General features: G+C 40.9%; 1 protein-coding gene across 2 annotated transcripts in view; it reads right to left on the reverse strand.

Moving 5' to 3' along the window:
* Nucleotides 1–19,045, reverse strand: part of ENOX1 (ecto-NOX disulfide-thiol exchanger 1) — a 376,506-nt gene that overhangs the window by 295,690 nt on the left and 61,771 nt on the right. The gene's annotated exons all lie outside the window — the stretch shown is intronic.

Below are 19,045 nucleotides of genomic sequence, written 5' to 3' on the forward strand. Positions count from 1 at the left end.
GACACACTGTTTCACACAGTGCTGCTACACAGCCACAGCTCTTAAAAGAAAATAATTAAGAGTCCACATTAGAAAAAGTCTTGCCTCTTTCTTTTCCCCACAATTTTGCCTGAGCTTTTGCCTGCAGCTGCACCACTAGTACCCACCGCATGATTCCTGAAGTAGGCAAAGTGAATCACCCCAGCGGAGTTAAGACAAATCAGTTATAGAACAGCCTATACCCACTACGCATCAATGGTCACCTGGCTGGGAGCACCTACGTGCTGCAGCTGAAGAGCAGGCATTTTCTTCTCCAAAGGCTCGGCCCACCGAAGGAGTCCTAGACTCCCTCTGTTCCCTTCTGTGAGCTGGTAATTTTCAAGCAGAGACACAAAATGTAAATATCAGCATGGATAATTATTTCACTGCTCATTTTTTGCAAGATAATCAGACAGAAAGATAAGGCTCACTCTGAGAAACAGGAGCAGTAGAAATTTTTATCCAGCAACTGCATGAAAGATTCTGCCAATTCTTCTTACAAAAGCAACAGTTCGTTGATTTGTAGCTGCTGCCTACTTTCATGTGCAAGAACAACAACTACAGAAATCCCTCACTGGTCTTCTGTACATATTTTCAGGCAATCTCTATAAACATGACAACCTCTAGGTTTGTTTTTTCTATGCACTATGTTGCCATTCCTGCTGTTGATGTCAACAAGCCAGGCTCAGAAGCTGATTCCATCACAGAGGCATGAGAAACATCACTACCTCTCTGCCCTTTGCATCTCCTGCTCAATTCCCCAAAAGAGATTTCCACAATAAGGCACAGAGAAATCACAAAGAGAATGCCATTAAAGTTAGTGTGAAACAGCCGAATACCACCTCTAATAGGAGTGGGAGCTATTTACTAGGTAATACCGACAAAAATCTGCAAGATCAGAGGGCGGCCAAAGTTTACCCTTTATTTTTTACAGTAATGTCCTCTGTTTTTTCTGCATTTCCTTCTCCATCAATTAGCTTTGTAACACTTTTTCCACTTACATTCATTCCCCATGCTTTGCTTTCCCCTCTTACTTATCCCTCTCATCTCTTACCACTTTTACGGCTGCATGTTTTATTTTCACTTGCAAGGTCTCTACAGTTGTCTACAAGCATTCATGTTACCACACCTTGACAGGAGTTACCACCCATCAGTTGAAGCACGTTAACCACCTAAATGCGTGCTGTTCCCCAGCTGTAACATCTTCAGCCAAGTGACCTTCATGACGGGTAGTAGATTCCAGGGGCTGAACTGTCAGGTCCAGCAAAACTTGTGTGGTAAAGGTAACCTTCAAAACACCAACCGGGTGTAAAATTCTACTAATGCGGTAACGCATGAAACAATATTGCTCAAAGACAGGTCTCAAGGGATTGTTGACCTGAGAATTTCTTATGACATATGTATAGAGAAACATTATGAATTATCGCATGGCTGAGATAGCTCTGCGACAGAACGTTTGCAGCCAAAGATAAGAACAATGGTATGTAAGTATGCACACGATTTGCTGTGCGTAACATTAGCAGTGTTTATTTTAGAAGTGGCGACCCATCTGATAGTTCCAAAAAACCTTATAGAGTTGCTAAAAGATGCCAGGGAAAGTTTTTACTTGTAGCACACTTTCCACCTTTAATAACACCAGCTGTCGCTTTTACAAACACATCATGCCCTTCACAGCTATCCCATATTCTGCAAACACCGAAAACCCCCCAAACCCTCCCACAGTTATTAACATCTGCTTCATTTACTGATTCTGACAAACTGAAGGACAAAGGCATGATTTAACAGATTGCTCCGCGTAAAGAAACAATGCAGTTCACAAAAGGATTCATCAAATGCCCCTGTCAGAAAGCTTTACAAAGCACAGCTTAATGAACGTATGCAAATTGCTATAATATATAAAATGCCTGATACCACTTCAACAAGTAATGTGCTCATGAAATCTATAGGGAATGGCAAGACAGATCAATCTAATTTGTCTTTGAAATAAAGTGATTTGGTTTCCTCCAGATAATTTCAATCTCTTTTCTTTTAATGCCTGGTGGCATGACAGCAATGCATTATATACAATGAACCACCGCTTTAAACTCTAGAAGATGTGATTATTCAATAGAAAAAGCATTCAGCAACAGACAAACTGGGAGCACACTGGTACACTTCAATATATTCCTTCAATGTTTTGACATGCTGGCATTTTTAAAAAACTGTTATTTCCAAGCCTTGCTGCATTTAAACAGCCCCTATTTTTTTTCGCCATTGCTTGATGTGAGGTTGAAGCCGGAGTGTAAGTCAGGCTGGTATTTACAGCATGCGGAACTGCTCAGATCTGAAAGCACATCAGAAAATAACATGCAGCCAGAATGATCACTGCTGTTGCTGTTTTCAACATTATTGATCTAGAGATCTGATAATTTTCTTTTCATCAAGATAAGGAAAGAATGGCTTATGAGCTAAAATGATTTTCGATGAAAAAACCAACATTTTCTGGAGCTTCTTTCCCCTGATAGCTAAATGTTCCTTTCACCAACTTACTTTGAAAAAAAAATGCATTTTCAGTGTTTTGTGAAAGAAGCTAAAACCCACAGTCACCCTTTATGAATTTATGGAAAAACAAATAGAACTTCTCTAATTTTTTACTTGGAAAAAAGCACATAGAAAAGAACACGGCATAGTAATCGGCTCAGAAACTAGCAGGTGCAGAGTTGCTGGACCTTGGCTTTACTATGTAGGACTAGATGGGTGTGGAAGAGAAAGAGCACCACTATCTCCTTTTAAAGACCTTTTTTTCTCTGAAAACATCTGTCAGAGGAGCCTAGGTACAGCGAGTGATGCCTTGGGGCTGAGATGGATTATATCACCTTTTCTGCACCCTTTAGTAGAGGCACTACTCACTCTTTGAAAAAAAGTCCTCAGACCATCATGTGTACTAACACAAAACTGATTCCCAATAATTTATAATTTTCGACAACCTTCTTACACCTTCAGCACCCCCAGTCATCCACAGACTACAGATACAGAACACAAATTGTCTGGCCTCTTCATCTTCCCTTCAGTCACATTCCTCTAAAGTCTGTGATGGACAAGGTCCAGGGTGCAGCTGGCCAGTTCTTTTACATGCTATTTATTAGGCCTACAACTTTCCAGCTGGAGGGTGTCCGCCACATTCTACAGAATTCAAGTTTTCATAGGAAATCAAAGGAACTCTCGTGCTGGGACCACAAAAGGAAGACAAACAAACACTCTCTAAGTAACACTTTCTTGGGTGGTTCTTGGTTACGTTATGCTAGGAGAAAAATCCCGGATGTGAATATGGTGTGAATGCTAGCTGATAGTCTTACATGAAAAATTTTCCCCTCCCCCAAAAAATAGTCTAATAAATAGTTTCAACTCTTATCTTATCCATTGTATGTTTCACATTACTACAGATGTAATTGCTGTTACTATCAAAGCTAGACACAAGTTTTGCTCAGTGCCTTAGGCAAAATGACTAAGTTGGGCAGTAGTCAATGCAGGATTCTCAAATCTCTGCATCACCGGACCGCAGTTTCTGCATTGAGAATTAACTAAACTGTAAAATAAGAGTCCAGGTTGAAACACCATGTCAGAAACATATTGTGATCTCCTCATTTTAAAGGCATTAACTTGTAAAATCCCTTCCATTCTGTTACACTGAATATTCAGCATGTGCCAGGCACTGTGGAAAACGTTTTTATTTCTCTGCAAATGAATATACATTAGAGTGAGTGTTTATAACATTTTTCTAGAATTAGGTTTGTATCACTGACAATTAAGGGGTGATATCTTTAACACTCTGTATCACTTTTAGATGCCAGGTAGCAATATTTAACAAAGCAGGCTGTTCTCATTTTTACATCTTTTTTTGTATTCAAATTTGCAAGATGGTGGATTATCTGGCTTCGCATTCAAAGACTGAAATCTGGGAATAAATGAACATGTCAAGCCTTTCTTTATTATACCGCATTTCTCAGAGTAACTCTTCCAGGTTCCATCATTACCATCCCTATTTTAAATTTGTTCTTTTTAACATAAACCTACAAGTACAGAAAAATGTCTCCCCTTTTGACTGTACATCGAGGCCAACAGATTCACAGTTGATGTAGTTAATAAAGGCAATTTAAGGAAGCTCCATCTCACACCTCCTCTCTTATCTCCTGAACCCAAATGAAATTATACAAATTATCATAAGTAAAATTAAACATTGCAACTTTTCCCTGAAATAGGGAGGAAAAGATTATTCTTGGGAGTCAATCTTCTTACAGGTCCCCTAAGATACAACATCTAATAGATTTCAGGGCAGAAAAAGAGCCTCCTGTACAGATTTCAGTTTCAGTCTAATAAAACAACTTCAATAAAGTATATTAACCTGCACACCATCATTGACAAAATTACAGTCACGCTGTGTGCAATGGAGTGTGCTACGTGATAATGCAATAAAACATTTTTTTAACCTGTTTCTTTGGGTTTTTTTCCATCAGGGGACATCACTGTTTAAAGTCAGGGTGCACTGCTTTAAAAAAATAGGTGGGAAGCAGAGCCAGTCGATCCAGTCCCACATCCCTACCCGCTAGCAGATTCCTGCCACCCATCGGAGTGAGGGTATTCACCCATTGCTGTTATGGACAAAGTACCTATACTGGACAGCAGCGTAATCAATAACAGCAAATGGTTCTGGGACTCTCCTGAACTGACAGTGAAGTCAACTAGAAAGTTAAATCCTTTCTTTGATTAGCTTTTTGGCAAGCTAGTACAAATTCATGTTCCCTGTTGAAAAAAGGAGGAGGTTTATAAAAATGCAGATCTTTTTCTACTCAAAGAAAGCTAATTTCTAATGGCTGAAAATGCCCTCTTTCCCTGATCTGTGAGAAAATGCGAGAAAGAATCATAGAATCATTAAGGTTGGAAAAGACCTCTAAGATCATCGAGTCCAACCGTCAACCCAACACCACCATACCCACTACACCATGTCCCTAAGTGCGTCATCTACACGTCTTTTAAATACTTCCAGGGACGGTGACTCAACCACTTCCCTGGGCAGCCTGTTCCAAGGCCTGACCACTCTTTCAGTAAAGAAATTTTTCCTAATGTCCAATCTAAGCCTCCCTTGGCGCAACTTGAGGCCATTTCCTCTCGTCCTATCGCTAGTTACTTGGCAGAAGAGACCAACACCCACCTCGCTACAACCTCCTTTCAGGTAGTTGCAGAGCGCAATGAGATCTCGCCTCAGCCTCCTCTTCTCCAGGCTAAACAACCCCAGTTCCCTCAGCCGCTCCTCATAAGACTTGTGCTCCAGGCCCTTCACCAGCTTCGTTGCCCTTCTCTGGACACGCTCCAGCACCTCCATGTCCTTCTTGTAGTGAGGGGCCCAAAACTGAACACAGGATTCGAGGTGCGGCCTCACCAGTGCCGAGTACAGGGGCATGATCACCTCCCTGCTCCTGCTGGCCACACTATTTCTGATACAGGCCAGGATGCCGTTGGCCTTCTTGGCCACCTGGGCACACTGCCGGCTCATGTTCAGCCGGCTGTCAATCAGCACCCCAGGTCCTTTTCCTCTGGGCAGCTTTCCAGCCACTCTTCCCCAAGCCTGTAGCGTTGCCTGGGGTTGTTGTGGCTGAAGTGCAGGAAAGGACTCATTCACTGCTCTGAAGTCTGTCTCAAAAGTAGCGTCCAAGGTGCAAAGACTCCCAACCCAAAATATTTCTGTGAAAGTACAAAGTATTGAGCAACTTTATTGTGGCAGGCACTTCTGAAGGGAAAGGGTCCTCACCTGCCCCGATGCAGGCAGAAGAGGCACGCAACACGGCCGCTGCTTTTGGTTTGACAATGTGGAGCCTAAGCTGCCTTGCTGCATTCTCTACAGACAGTCTGAGATATACAGAAATGTGTTGTCATCATTGCAGTCTAGAGGTTGGAATAGAAACTCTGGAAGGAAATACACATTTCCTTTTTTTTTTCATTTAAAAGAAAGGCAGAAGCACTAAGCTGCACTATTTCATCCCAGTGAAAGACTGGGTCAGCAGCTGCATGCAACAGATGCAATAAATCTCTAACCCTTCCCTTCTTTAACTACAGTGACAACTGCTGAGAAAACCCTGTTCAGATAACCACACGGAATGTAAAAAGGGGTTCCAGTAAGTTGAATATAGATCATATTTTTCAAGAGTAAGACCTGTTGAGGACATCATGGGTAAGTTCAGCATGCCCATGACATTCAGTTGTCCTGGAAGGTCCTTAAATAACATCTAGCACCACAATATCTGAAGATTATGATACCTCATTCCTGCATAAAAGGAGGAACCATTCAGAACCAGCCACCAGTAAAGTCTGGTCCCAGAAATCACAGGTGGGTCAAAAAATCCATAGAAGAAACAAAAGGACCATCATGTCCTCCTTGAAATGGACACCTATTGTAATGGGGGCCAGCTGCAATTCACAGGTGTTTGCTCACATTATTTTTGGCATTACAGCAAAGAAAGGCCAATGTTCCCTCTTGTCTCAGAAGCAAATATGGAAGCTGGAGCTGTGAAGAGGAGCAGGATCAGACAACTTGAGAGCAGCCTAAGAAGCCTTTCTAAGCAGTCAGTCATGCCTCCTGCTAAAAGTGGAGGACAGCACCAAGATGTCATTCTCTGAAAAAGTCAGAAATAATGAGGAATAGCTTATCAAGATAAGGATTATTAGCAGACAGGCTAGTGGCAAAATTAGTTCCCCACAGTGGCGATAAAACAGTATTAGGAAAGAAGAGCAATTTTAAGGAAAGGTAGCTAAAAATACCTGTGCAACGCACACTCCTCCAAGTCCTTCTCATCTCCAGTATGGTGATGCTTCGAAGTTAAATGTCCCAACAGACAACCCTGTACTCTGCCTGCTAGCGTCAAGATGAAGCATTGTATGCTGTGGCAGGCCTGTAGTCTCCGAGGGCTGCGTGTCTATATGAATGATGAGGATAGCTGCATTTTGTTCCAGTTACTGTGAATTAGGAGCAGAACTCCGTTGCCTGGCAAGCTTTGAGCCTCAGCTGGGAAAAGACTGGGTACAGTGCTTGAGCCGTACTATTGAAGGAATATATTGCTCAGAAGGACAAACCGGGTCTTTCTAGTTTCCTGATCTTGCTTTGTCCACAAGGACCATACAGGATTTGTTCCACAGAGACACATGCACACACCACACAATCCCTTCCTAACACCACCAACAAAAGACCTAGACTGATGTCCCAAATGTTTTTTGGGAAGGCAGCTGGCATCCCCAACTCTAAGGGTCTGGCAACAACAAGGAATTTCTTACACTGACCTCTCAGACTGGGACCTTCTGGCATCTGTTATCAGCAGAATCCACCAACCGCTGGATTAAACATAAAACAGGTGATAATGCAAACACATGAGCAGTGGCCAGTCTCCTTTCTAGCCCCTTTGGTAACACTATGACTTCATATTGCATGCTTAATTTTTTTTTTTTAACCTCTGTAAATGCTTCTATGCATTCTCACAAAACCTTCCCTAAATTTACCAGATTCTGTCTTCAAGTTATTTTGGTTTTCTATTCAACTAGTGCATTTGGAGTTTATTCCAGAACTTCACCTCTTGAGATGTTTGAAAAATTTCTTTTAATTTTCAGTCTAAATTCATTCAGGACTAATTAATAAACATATTATCTTGTGCTGATATTACCCTTCAATTTCAACAGCTCTCCTCCCTCCCTGGTGTTCGCCCCGCAATTTAGAAAATTTTTTTTTCCTGGATATTATATACAAATTATAGGGAATAGAGGCTTAGCATATTTTGTCAGAAAGTCTGAAAGAAGGTAACCATCCACTGGGAAAATATATTTAACTTATTTTTTTACTAATGAACAAAAGGCAGACACTGATTTCTTTTCCTAGTTACTCCAGTATAAACCAGGAATTATTATATCTGCATGGAGAGCAAACTATAACCTATGGCGAGCCAAGAGGCAAGAATTGCATCTGAGCAGGCGTCTGCCTAGGGCTGCAGTGAGGATTGTGAGCACTAAGCTGTAAGTGGAGAACAAATACCTAATAGAGGAGGGGAGGCATCTGTTATGTAAGAGCCATCTTTTTAGAGGCCTTGGAAAGTGAAAGACATTGACTATAGACTTCCTCCAGCCCAAAGAGACTTGAAAACCAATGTACCTGGCATCTAGACCTCCTATTCTCTAGGTAAATGCTGCACTTGCTTCAGTTCAGATTAGACATAGGAGAAGGTTCTTCACTGAGAGGGTGGTCGGTCCCTGGAACAGGCTCCCCAGGGAAGTGGTCACGGCACCACGCCTGTCAGAGTTCAAGGAGCATCTGGACGATGCTCTTAGTCATACAGTTTAGTTTTAGGTAGTCCTGTGAGGAGCAGGGAGTTGGACTCAATGATCGTTATGGGTCCTTTCCAACTTGAGATATGATACTATGATTCTGTGTCTATGCCTATGCAAAAGGCAATTTTATCCACCCCCCCTGTTTTTCAATGTAACCATCACACTTTTGCGTTGAATTCAAAGCCATTCAAATGTGTTAGGAATGGTCTCGGGACACACAATGCATCGAGCCTCTCTGAGTGCCAAAGCACCTCGCTGCTGTCTCCAAGCTGTGGTGGCATTTGCCTTGGAGAGAACCAAGACTTCTCACTTCTTGAACCATGATGTCTGAAAATTCAACAGACCCTACCTTTAAATACGCAAGAAAGTCTGAGGTCCAGGATAGAGGGACTGATTGATGTAAATCAGGTGGCCCTCCAGCACAGCTGCTCTGTATTGATCTCCAAGTCTTCAGCACCTAGGGGGCATTTGTCTCACCAACTGCAGATGTCAATATCTGAGCTCATCACCTTGGGCTACCCTTAACTAAGATAGAGAAATAGGTGCCTCTAGGGCCCAATTCCTCTCGTCCTAATGTGGCTATCTAAAATAGCTTAGATGAATTACACCCAACTATAGGGTCCAATGATCATAAAAGGAATCTAGGGAGAGTAGCTTTGATGTAGGCAGTTACGCTGTAGATAACTCAAGGTAGTTGAGACAAATCTTACTGCTGAAGTCTGCGTCAGGAGAGCTGGCATTCAGACAGAACAGGGGTTCAAAGGATGGGTTTTCAATGACACCATGATCTAATCTGTAAGTCTTTATTCAGTCCAGCCTTTTCTTGTTGAATTTTAAATAGAAGAATTTTAGATTTGGCGCAATGATAGCAGCAATAAAAGTCATCACTAATCTAGGAAGACTGATTTATGAGAAAATATTAAAATAACTAAATATGTATAGCTTGACTAAAGCCACTATTGAAAGAGAAATATGATAATTATCTACAAGCTCTGGAAGGATGCACACACTAAGGATTTTTTTTAATAGGGATTTTCAGGAAACTATAGCTGAGAGTAATGTGATTATACTGAGCAAAGTAAAATTTAGGTTGACAGGGAAAAAAATCCTAATAATGAAGTGTATTCTATTGTAGAATAATCTTCCAAAGGAAATTGGCTGAAGTCCAATCACATCTAAAGCCAACTGGACAAAGATCCGCAGAGAACAATCCTGCATTAGCTGCAAGATGGACTAGATGACTCAACAGCACTTTTTCATTTTTAAATTCTTATCATTCCACTGTATAAAATAATCCAATAAGCCAAAGGGAAGAGGGAAATAGGCTTAGCAACAGCCGCACAGCCATCTCTTCTCTGAGGTCTGCACGCTGCAATCAGTGTGTCTTGCACTGATCGCAGTGAGGGAGGAAACACCTGTATGTGGTCAGAGTACTGTGTTAATTCGGTGCTATGAAGTCGTATGCCTGATGTCCCCTTCTCCCCCTTGCTCCACTCCTTAATAAAATAACATTACCAGAAGAATTGACCCTGTGTTGTAAGTGTATCAATCATGATTTTTGCTGCACCAGCTACTCATAATTGGTTTAAGCTTTCTTGATCTCAGATGCCAAGTGGTGTTAAACAAAACACAAAAAATAAATAGCCTGTAGGCACATATTTCCTCTGAAATAATCTTGCCACATGTTGATCTACAAGGAGTAGGGTAACAATGTTTTCCTAAAGTTACGATACTCATTTTTAAAGCTGTGCAATAGTTTACTCTTAAATTTTGAAGAGGCTTTGACATTTTATAGCTAAAAAATCTTGCTGAGAGTTTGCGTTACTATACTCTCTGATTTCTGCTGCACTTAAGCTGCAAATAACAGAAGTCGTCTTAAAGAATGACTAATCAATTTAATTGTGGATTTCATTTTCATCTCAAGGGAATATTATATGGTCTTAACTATATATATGTGTGTGTGTGTATATATATATATAAAAAAAATACATTTTCTGAAGAAAGTGCTTTCAAGTGTAACACTAGCTTTCTACAACCCATTGCAACTCCACTTTTCCCCCAGCAGTCTCAGTCTGTAATGCTGACTAAACCTCTTCTACCCACTTCATGGAGAGGTCTGAGAGTTCAGAGAACGTATTTAGGATATATAACAGGGGACAACTTTTCTAAAAAAGATTTTGAAAGAACACCAACATCTGAAAAATAGATCTGCATGCCATAGGGTTTTTTGGTTGGTTTTTTGGTTTTGTTTTTTTTGTTGTTGTTGTGGGTGGTTTTTTGCCTCAAGTGCTCAATTAAGCATACAACAGCAGAACCAGGATTTCTGTTTTTCAAAAGAAGAAATATTAATGGAAATCTATGTCTGCATAACAAAACAGTGATCAACAGCTCATAGCTTACACCACTGATTCTGAATTATGCACATAATTTCTCCTTGATTTCTTCCCCTTCTCCAATGAACTTTCCAAATCGGAACCCAAATTACTACTTTCCTACCTTCTTTCCTTTGTGAAAGGAGTTAAGAGAAAGCAAATATTAGATTTTTACCATACGCAATACTTCTAAATGCGGTTGCATTTGAGATTTTTCCTTCTCTCTTGTCTTAAGATAATAAAAGACATAAAACATGAATTATCCTTTAACTGATACAGCTGCTAATTCCCACTCCTGGCAACAGAGTTGAGGCAGTAAAGTGGCAGCTGTGTCCCTGCAGTCTAACTGCACCTGAAACTGAGGTTGCCTTAGTAAAAGCGACCCACCGCTGAACATACGCCGAGAGCTAAACTGGCTGCTGCATTACAGTTCAAAGGGGTTGGACACACACTGCTGCAGGACGGTGTTCAAAGAGTGGCCTGAGATGCCGTAAAAGATGGAAGATAATCAGCAGGAAGACTCTGGGGGCCAAGAGGCAGGTCTATGGACTGCAGGGGTGCGGGTACACAACAAGAGCAGCGGGCAGGGGTAGGAAAAGGAGCAGATGGGGAAGGGGCCCACATGAAGGAGCATTTTATCACCTCCAAAATGATCATGAGGCAGAAGACACTACCTACCAGAAAGCCCTAAAGATGTGAGAAGCTCCTTTTATCCTGCAGTTTTCTGGGCAACATAGGCAGAGCTCTGTACGCAAACGCAGCAACAAAGTCTCTGCTGCTGCCCTTGGGCTTCTTTTCTGCTTGATGTCTAAGGAAAGAAAAAACAAAAAACAAATACCAAGACCGGAGTATGATGAGACAGAGGAATGGAAAAGCTGATTAAAGCATTTTCCAAGCCCAACACAGAGGGGCAGATCATGGAAGAAGTGGAAGGAATATTTTAAAATTCTTTTTAGGAAATTAGCACTAGGAAATTGGTTGTATTATACTTAACTCAGATGGCTATTTCTAATGATGATATTTTAACCAAAAGCTAACCTTGCTATAATTTTTCACTGATTTATAATGTTGAAATAATTACAAAAAAAAAAAGAGTGGAAATATTATATTTCTAACTAAATGGATGCAAATCAACCATTGAAAAATAATCACATGTAAGGACTACATAAAGCTCAGCTTGAAGGATGGCTTTTTCCAGCAATTAGCAGGACTGTCAACATAGCAAAGATGACATGAAAATACCTTCACAGCTTTACAGCAGAGTAACTACTTGATTTCTTTGTCCAGTTTTGCTTTGCTCTGATAGAAAACCTGTGGCCAGGCAGCAGCCATAAAGGCTACATAATTTCCTACTGCAGGTTTCTGCACTGATATGGAAATATCTGGAGAGAGGGATGATTTAATGATGGAGTATGTTCAGACACAGGGAGTTTCTCAAGGATGGGTAGGAAAGGGAGAGAGAGACAGCCATTCCTGCAGAGATGAGTGGGGAGCAAACTCACAGCGTGGCTCCGGAGGTGACAGAAAGAAAGGGACTTTGCTCATGGAGATCTTCCAGTGAGGATTTCATAGCACCTGTGGTTAAATTTGAGCTGCAGACTGGAAAGAATGACCAAAGGAAAAGACTATCCCAAGGAGACCATCTGCAGGTGAGCAAACCTGTTTTCAGTCCCTTTATTTCAGGCTGTCTTTCATAGCAGGTCACAGTTTTCTCTATTAAGAGTAATTTGGCACTAGTCTAGTATCATGCAGTGTAACACTCAGAATTAGGAACCAGAAGTTTTTGAGGTCGTTGATTCAGTGTGCTCACTTTCAGGAAACCAAAATTGCCTGATATGAAGTCCTGCCACAAGCTCAGATTATTATTGAAAAGATAATGGAAAACTGAAAGAAACTGCAAAAAAAAAATACATTTTTATTCAACTGAAATTAATAACTTGAAAGCTAGGAAAAGCATTTTGGGGTTTGGGATTTTGTACATGAGCACAGGAAGGAAGAAGCAGGACAGTGATAAGCGTGGAGCAGTTGTCCTTGTTTTAGGGTAAGCAAAAGGAAACCGCCTCAGCTAGAGAAAGCAGAGAAGGCTGTGAATTAAAGGTGCACTTTTCAACATCAAATTATTTCCCACCCCATCACATGCACAGTGAGAGAAGTCGTGGGAAATTAAAATGCATGAAGATTGGGAAAAAAGCTTTCCTTATTCTTAAAATCTTCTAATTTGGGGGTCTGAGTCTTGACTTTTAAGCTTAGATTGCTATCAATGGCACCTCTTTTGTTTTGCTTTGAGATGCACATTTTAACCTACTGTCCTGAGGACTCTTGCAAGGTTTTGTTTGGATGGGTTTGAGTTTTGGGGATGAGAGGGACAAAACGGAGTAGAAGGAGATGATCATCGTTAGAAAGTATTTATAGATTTCTGCAGTGTGTCCCAAGAGTTTTTAGGAACTATGGCTTTTTGTGTTTAGCAGGTGACACGCTCAGATCCTTGCAAAGCCAAAATGCTCCTGGGCTCCCCCTCCACTACATAACATTACGCTGAGCAAATGTAATAATTACAGGGCTCTTTAAAACTAGAAACACTTACAAGAAGATACCACAATTTGCTTGGCATTCTGAATTAGAAGAAAAGGAGACTAATTCATTACAAATTAGATTCTTAAATACTATAACTACACACAAAAATCCAGCAAGTTTACATGCATTAATTGTTGCCACGACGTTGAAGTGTTTTTGAGTGCAATTGCGTTACCCAATTAAGCCCCAAATTGTCAAATTTATTCATGCAGTGCAGGCATATCATATTTTAAAATTATCCCAATCAGTTAGATAATACTCTCTTTCTGCACATGAAGCCATTCAACATTTAAAAGAAAAAAATCTTTCCAGTTTTCCTTTAGATCCCAAGTGGGTTGGATTTTTCAGCTTAAGCCTCCCTAAAACAGAGAGGACTAAATATTGAAAGCATTGTACAGATCTTATAATTCAGAAAATGGGGGTTTAAAGGCACATATCTCACCATTTCATTAAGAGCGAAGGCCTAGGTTCTTTAACCACCATCCCCACCTCAATCTGAAAATATCATATTACAGTCTTCCTGCATTAGATTCCTCTATGGGTTCAGGTAAAGGGAAACCGGTTGTCCACAAACTGTGAAATTTAAAATACATGTAACTAATCAAGACTAATCGTAAATACGGAAGACCAAAGACTCCCATCTTTCACTTAGAAAAGAAAGGCACAGTCTGGCACACCAGCTTTTGAAGGATTTACATCCCAAGCACAGGATCATGAGGTCTGTTGGTTACACAGCATTTTCACGTGACTGAAAGAGATTTTCTAGCCACTAATAACACCATTTTAAATTTTAATGGGGCTGTTCTGAAGAAAAATATTTAACATACGGTTGACTTCCCATATATTAGAGAAAACAATAATAGTGACTAAATCAGTATCTTCTGTAGCACGGCATAATTTCAGCTGTCTTGGTCATGATGAGTTGTGCGGCTGAATCATCTCACAGACATGCATCACATAATGAGAACAAACACAAATCGTTTGCAACATCAAGGATTAGATTTTACCTAAGACAGAAGACATAGGACCACATTATGAGGGACTACCTAGAAAGCAACAGCCAGCCAGCCATTACCTCTTTGAGTCACAGAAAATCCCTGACAGGTGGTTAATTGATAATACTGTATCATGAGTCAATCTCTACGCTGTCGGCTTGATTGCTAGGCTTCAAGTGAGGGCACATAATCTTGGCTTTTCACAATCCCCAAGTTCAAGGTGTCATTCTGAAGGCATGGTTTACAAGCCCCAGATCCCTGCAGAGTGAAATTCTTGTAAGAAATTTGTATCTGCTATAAAAGGGGCTCAAAGCAATCTCAAGCTGTGGCAATGCCATAGAGAATTTCTTGGGATGCTGTGCCCTTCCAGTTATGGCCACCAACACAATGCTAGTAGATGTCAAAGAGAAATCAGGACACTGAATCTACCCAAGAAGCTCTTGTCAGGACCTGCCAGATGATGTTTAGAGATGTTAGCTGAAATAAACAAAATAGGGAAATGATTAATGGCACCCAGTCTGGTAGATGGGTTCTCATCCTGGCAGACACTCAGCAGACTGTGGGTTCAACTTAGTCACAAAAGGAGGATGTGGAGAAGCCGGATCGGGTAACAAAAAAAGTCTGCAAAACACATGCCTCTACTTGGGATCACATTTATTAACACAGCCATTCAAGCAGTCTTATTCTTAGAACAAGAACTAAAATAAACAGGACAACCCCAGCTGTCAAGAGTACCACCGATTAATCATGAGGTTTCCTGTATTTCAAGAAAAACAGAGAAGCATCTAAATTATCATCCACCCCTTGTCTAGGTTCCCCCCTATATTCAGTGGAGCAAAACAAGGAGCTTATGGCAACTGGACTCCTGACTGAGATGGCCAGTTAAGAACATAGGGGTGGATGGAGTAAATCCAAGCTGTTGCTTGTGTGCGGAGAGATGGGTAATGCCAAAATGCAATGCAAAACATAGCTGGGCTGAATCACTCTCTGAAGCTGCTCTCTTGGCTGCATGGGGAGAACAGGCATCTAACTAACATCTGTAGGATCAGATCTGGATTCATCCCACCTCCATCTTGGCACAGCAGACTCTCCATACAAATTTAGCATGCCAAAGGATTAATCTACCCATCATTTAACTTAGATGCCCCTAAAATGATTGCTGGGGTTCAGAAAATATGAGTGGCATGGTAGACAAACTTCTGCTTCCATCAATCAGCTTTTCATTAACATCATTCATCCTGTCCTCTTTATTCTGAATAAAATCTGCATTCTCTCTTTACCATGCAAATACCTCTTATATAATAAATACTGCAACACAATGAATCCTTCAGTGTCCCCTTTTCCTTGTCAGGAAAATGTCTCTGCACTGCTTTATGCTGAAAAGATTTTTCAGACCTCAGCACACACATTAACTGTAATATTTTTTGCCTGTGCAAGCTCATCCAAAGATTGTCTTTTTCATTTTCTCCCTGGTGAGGAAAGGCATTGACATCCGAGACCTTCAGCTCTACCCGTTGGGCTGTGAATCTTTGCACAGATGAAAGCTCCTCCTAGGACTGTCCTAATTAGGAGAAGCCTAACTTAGACCTTTCTCCAAAATGAATGAGGTATGAATGGTGGGTTGTTTTGGGGTTTTTTGTTTCTTTTGTTTGGTTCCCAAAAGTATTTTCAGATATCATTTAGGGAAAGAGAAAAGAAGATCAAAAATGGCTTTTAGCCATAGAAACAGTGTATAAAAAGAAAATAACCTTGAACTGTTTTCTTCTAGAAGTTCTGCCACATGCAGGAAACGTGATCCTCCCTTCTCCTCCCAGAAAATGGGTGAAGTTCAGAAATAAAATCCAAGCGTGGACCCATCTCTAATTTTCATTCATCCATTCTCAAAGAATTTGTCTGTACATTGAAGGAAACACTAAAAATCTCTGTGTGCATGTGAAGGCAAGCATCTGTAACCAAAAGGACATTATCTGATAGTAACAAAGAAAAGGCAACAGGAGGATCTGCTCCTGTAGATATCACTGTCTGCTCTAACAGTGTAATTTTGAGTTGTCAAAACTTGAAACCTGAAATAACCCCCTCCATGTTTTCTTCAAGGCTTTCCTGTGTCCAACTACTTCTCTTCTGAATTGCCGTCATAAATTGCCAATTCCACCACAGCCTTATTAGTGTTTTTCAGGGAAAATGCTCTATGCCAGAGAGCCGGATTTTCACATGCAGCTCCAAGACAGTTTCTTATCCTGCGTTATTATCTCCTCTACTGCAAGAATGCTGTTTCTCCTGGGAAGAATTTTATTTCCTTACTTTTCAACACCTTCCTCCACACATCAGTGTGTTTCCTCTCACCCTCCTTCAGTCACTTTGAGCAAAAATCCTAGAAAAGGTGAAGTGTTGTATGTGTTAATGAAAGGCTGATTAGGAATTGACTGCTAATAGCATAGATGCTGCATCCCATATTGCCGTGGGATTTTCTACCAACTATCAAGCCAGAACACATGTGCACAGGTAGCAAATATACCATGGAGAGGCACTTGTGCACCTCGCTGTTAGCCTGAAACAGATTTTCCAGCATCTGAGCAGTGACCCGTTAATAGCTTAGATAATGAAAAACAGCACTGAAATGAGACAGTGTGCTTGGCAAATCAGATCATTAACCATGAGAGAGTGCTTCAAGTGGATCAAGGGAGAAACACATACCCCAGAGAACCGTAAATACAGAAGTCTTATTAGTGATGACTAAACAGGTGCAACATTCCTCTAGAAATGGTGGGATGGACCCCTTCATTTCCCATAGAAAATTCCTCTCAGAAAGACTAGGTCCCACTTTCACAACAGAATACATGCTGGACTCTTGACATCCCTTCCCAGGTATCTACTCGCCGAAAGGGAACTCCGAAAGAAATAAGCAGGAAGAGAAAGCACACGGCTCCTACAACTGCAGACTCACCACTGCGCAAATACAGCAGGAGCAGGCAGAGATTAAGAGCAATCCATATACAGATCCATACTGTACATGAGGTGATAAGGAAAGACTGGGCCCTCTGGGAGGCACTCCAACAGGTCTGCAAGCCAACTGGGCTTCACTAGGTCGTGGCCACAGTGCTTTTCTGCAGGAAGTTGGACCAAAAGTAAAACAGACAAATGAGTTTTTCACTCAAAAAAAAAATCCTGACGCTACAGACAAATCCTTCCAGTTAAGAGTGTCACCAGAAAGAAACTGAGAAACAAAATTCAGAAAAAGTCTACACCGGGGCTGCAACTGTTCCTCTTGAGCAGTTTCTCCATTAGCGGTGACAACTCATGGCCAATATATGCACATGGGGTAGTAGTTGGCTATTGCAACGATGGTCTTGTACCAGCTTGAAATATTCAGAGAGGTACTTACACCACAGTTTCGGAAAGCCCGGTCTAAACATTTTGACCATCTCAACAAGATATTTCAAACACTTTTTTTTAAATTGATTTTTTAAAAGGATGAAGAAATGCAAGGAGAAAATGCAGGTTTCCACTGACCCAAACCAGTATTTATTATGTTCTACAGGAAAATGCAACTCAATGTAGATTGCATGTTAACTCAAAATGGTTTTGGTTTTTTTAAAGCATGGCTTAACAAGTTTTTTTAAAAGTTAATTGCTTGCATTGTGGTATAAAGGATCAGAGCACATGATCCTTTCTATCCACAAAAAGCATACTTTGTTCAACGTGAAACAGCTTAAATCTTAGGCTTTCCAGACACACAGTTGCCAGGATATACCGAAGCTGCTTGAAGAACTCACATGTTTCATGCTTTCAGCAATCCTCCACTTCTGTTCAGGATTCTTAGCCCTAGGCTTTATCCTAGAGATATGACGTATACTTAGCAATTCCCTATATTTCATTTTTATGAAACTGGAGCAACTCCTTTGATGTGAAATATGTAATTTCTTCTCATAAAAGGCCGATACAAGGGCCATTTGACAGGACGGGATGTTGCACTAATGTTTGAGATGCCTATCTCTGCAAGCAAGCCTGACGCTATACACAATGCTTCACTTGGCTTCATTTCCTTATCTATTTTATGTGCATGAACAGCTGGAGATGGACGTATAGAGGCTTTAACCTTCTGTGGCACATCTAAAAAAGTACACAACCAAAATCTGTGCAGCTGTGAATGCCAGAAAGCCATCTGTATACAAGTTAATTGCTTTTGGTTTGAATAGTTTCCATTTTTATCCTGCCATCTACATTTGCACCTATTCAGTGGTTCATTTTGGACACAGCAGGGGAACACAAGCCACGTTCCAACCCAGCTCTTCCACCTTCCAAGCCTGCTTCGCTGCAAGCCTTCCCTCAAAATCATTCCCTCCCTTCAGCATTTTTTTCTATTTGTCTCAGAAACCAACTGAGCAAACCTAAGGAGTGCTATTTTCACCAACACTTCCGCGGAGTGAATTACCGGACTGAGTGGATGACAGGAGCAAAGCATGGGTTTATTTTCTGGTTTCCCAACCCCACTTACTTTCCAGTGACAAACTCGAGCTGTCCAGAAGCAGCAAATTCAGCCCCGAGCAGAAGGAATACCAAGGTCAGCCTATGAAGCACCTTTAACTGATTGCTTTGAAAACCAGCTGTTCCTTTTGTTCATTAAATCTGTAGATACACATACGTATGCATGTATAGTAAATTAACAATGCAAATCATACTCCAAAAAAATCTCTGACATCTACTTAAAATCTTGCTACTAATTACAGATGTGATTCAGACCAG

Source organism: Calonectris borealis, chromosome 1 (assembly GCF_964195595.1).
Source record: "Calonectris borealis chromosome 1, bCalBor7.hap1.2, whole genome shotgun sequence".
NCBI classification, from domain to species: domain Eukaryota; kingdom Metazoa; phylum Chordata; class Aves; order Procellariiformes; family Procellariidae; genus Calonectris; species Calonectris borealis.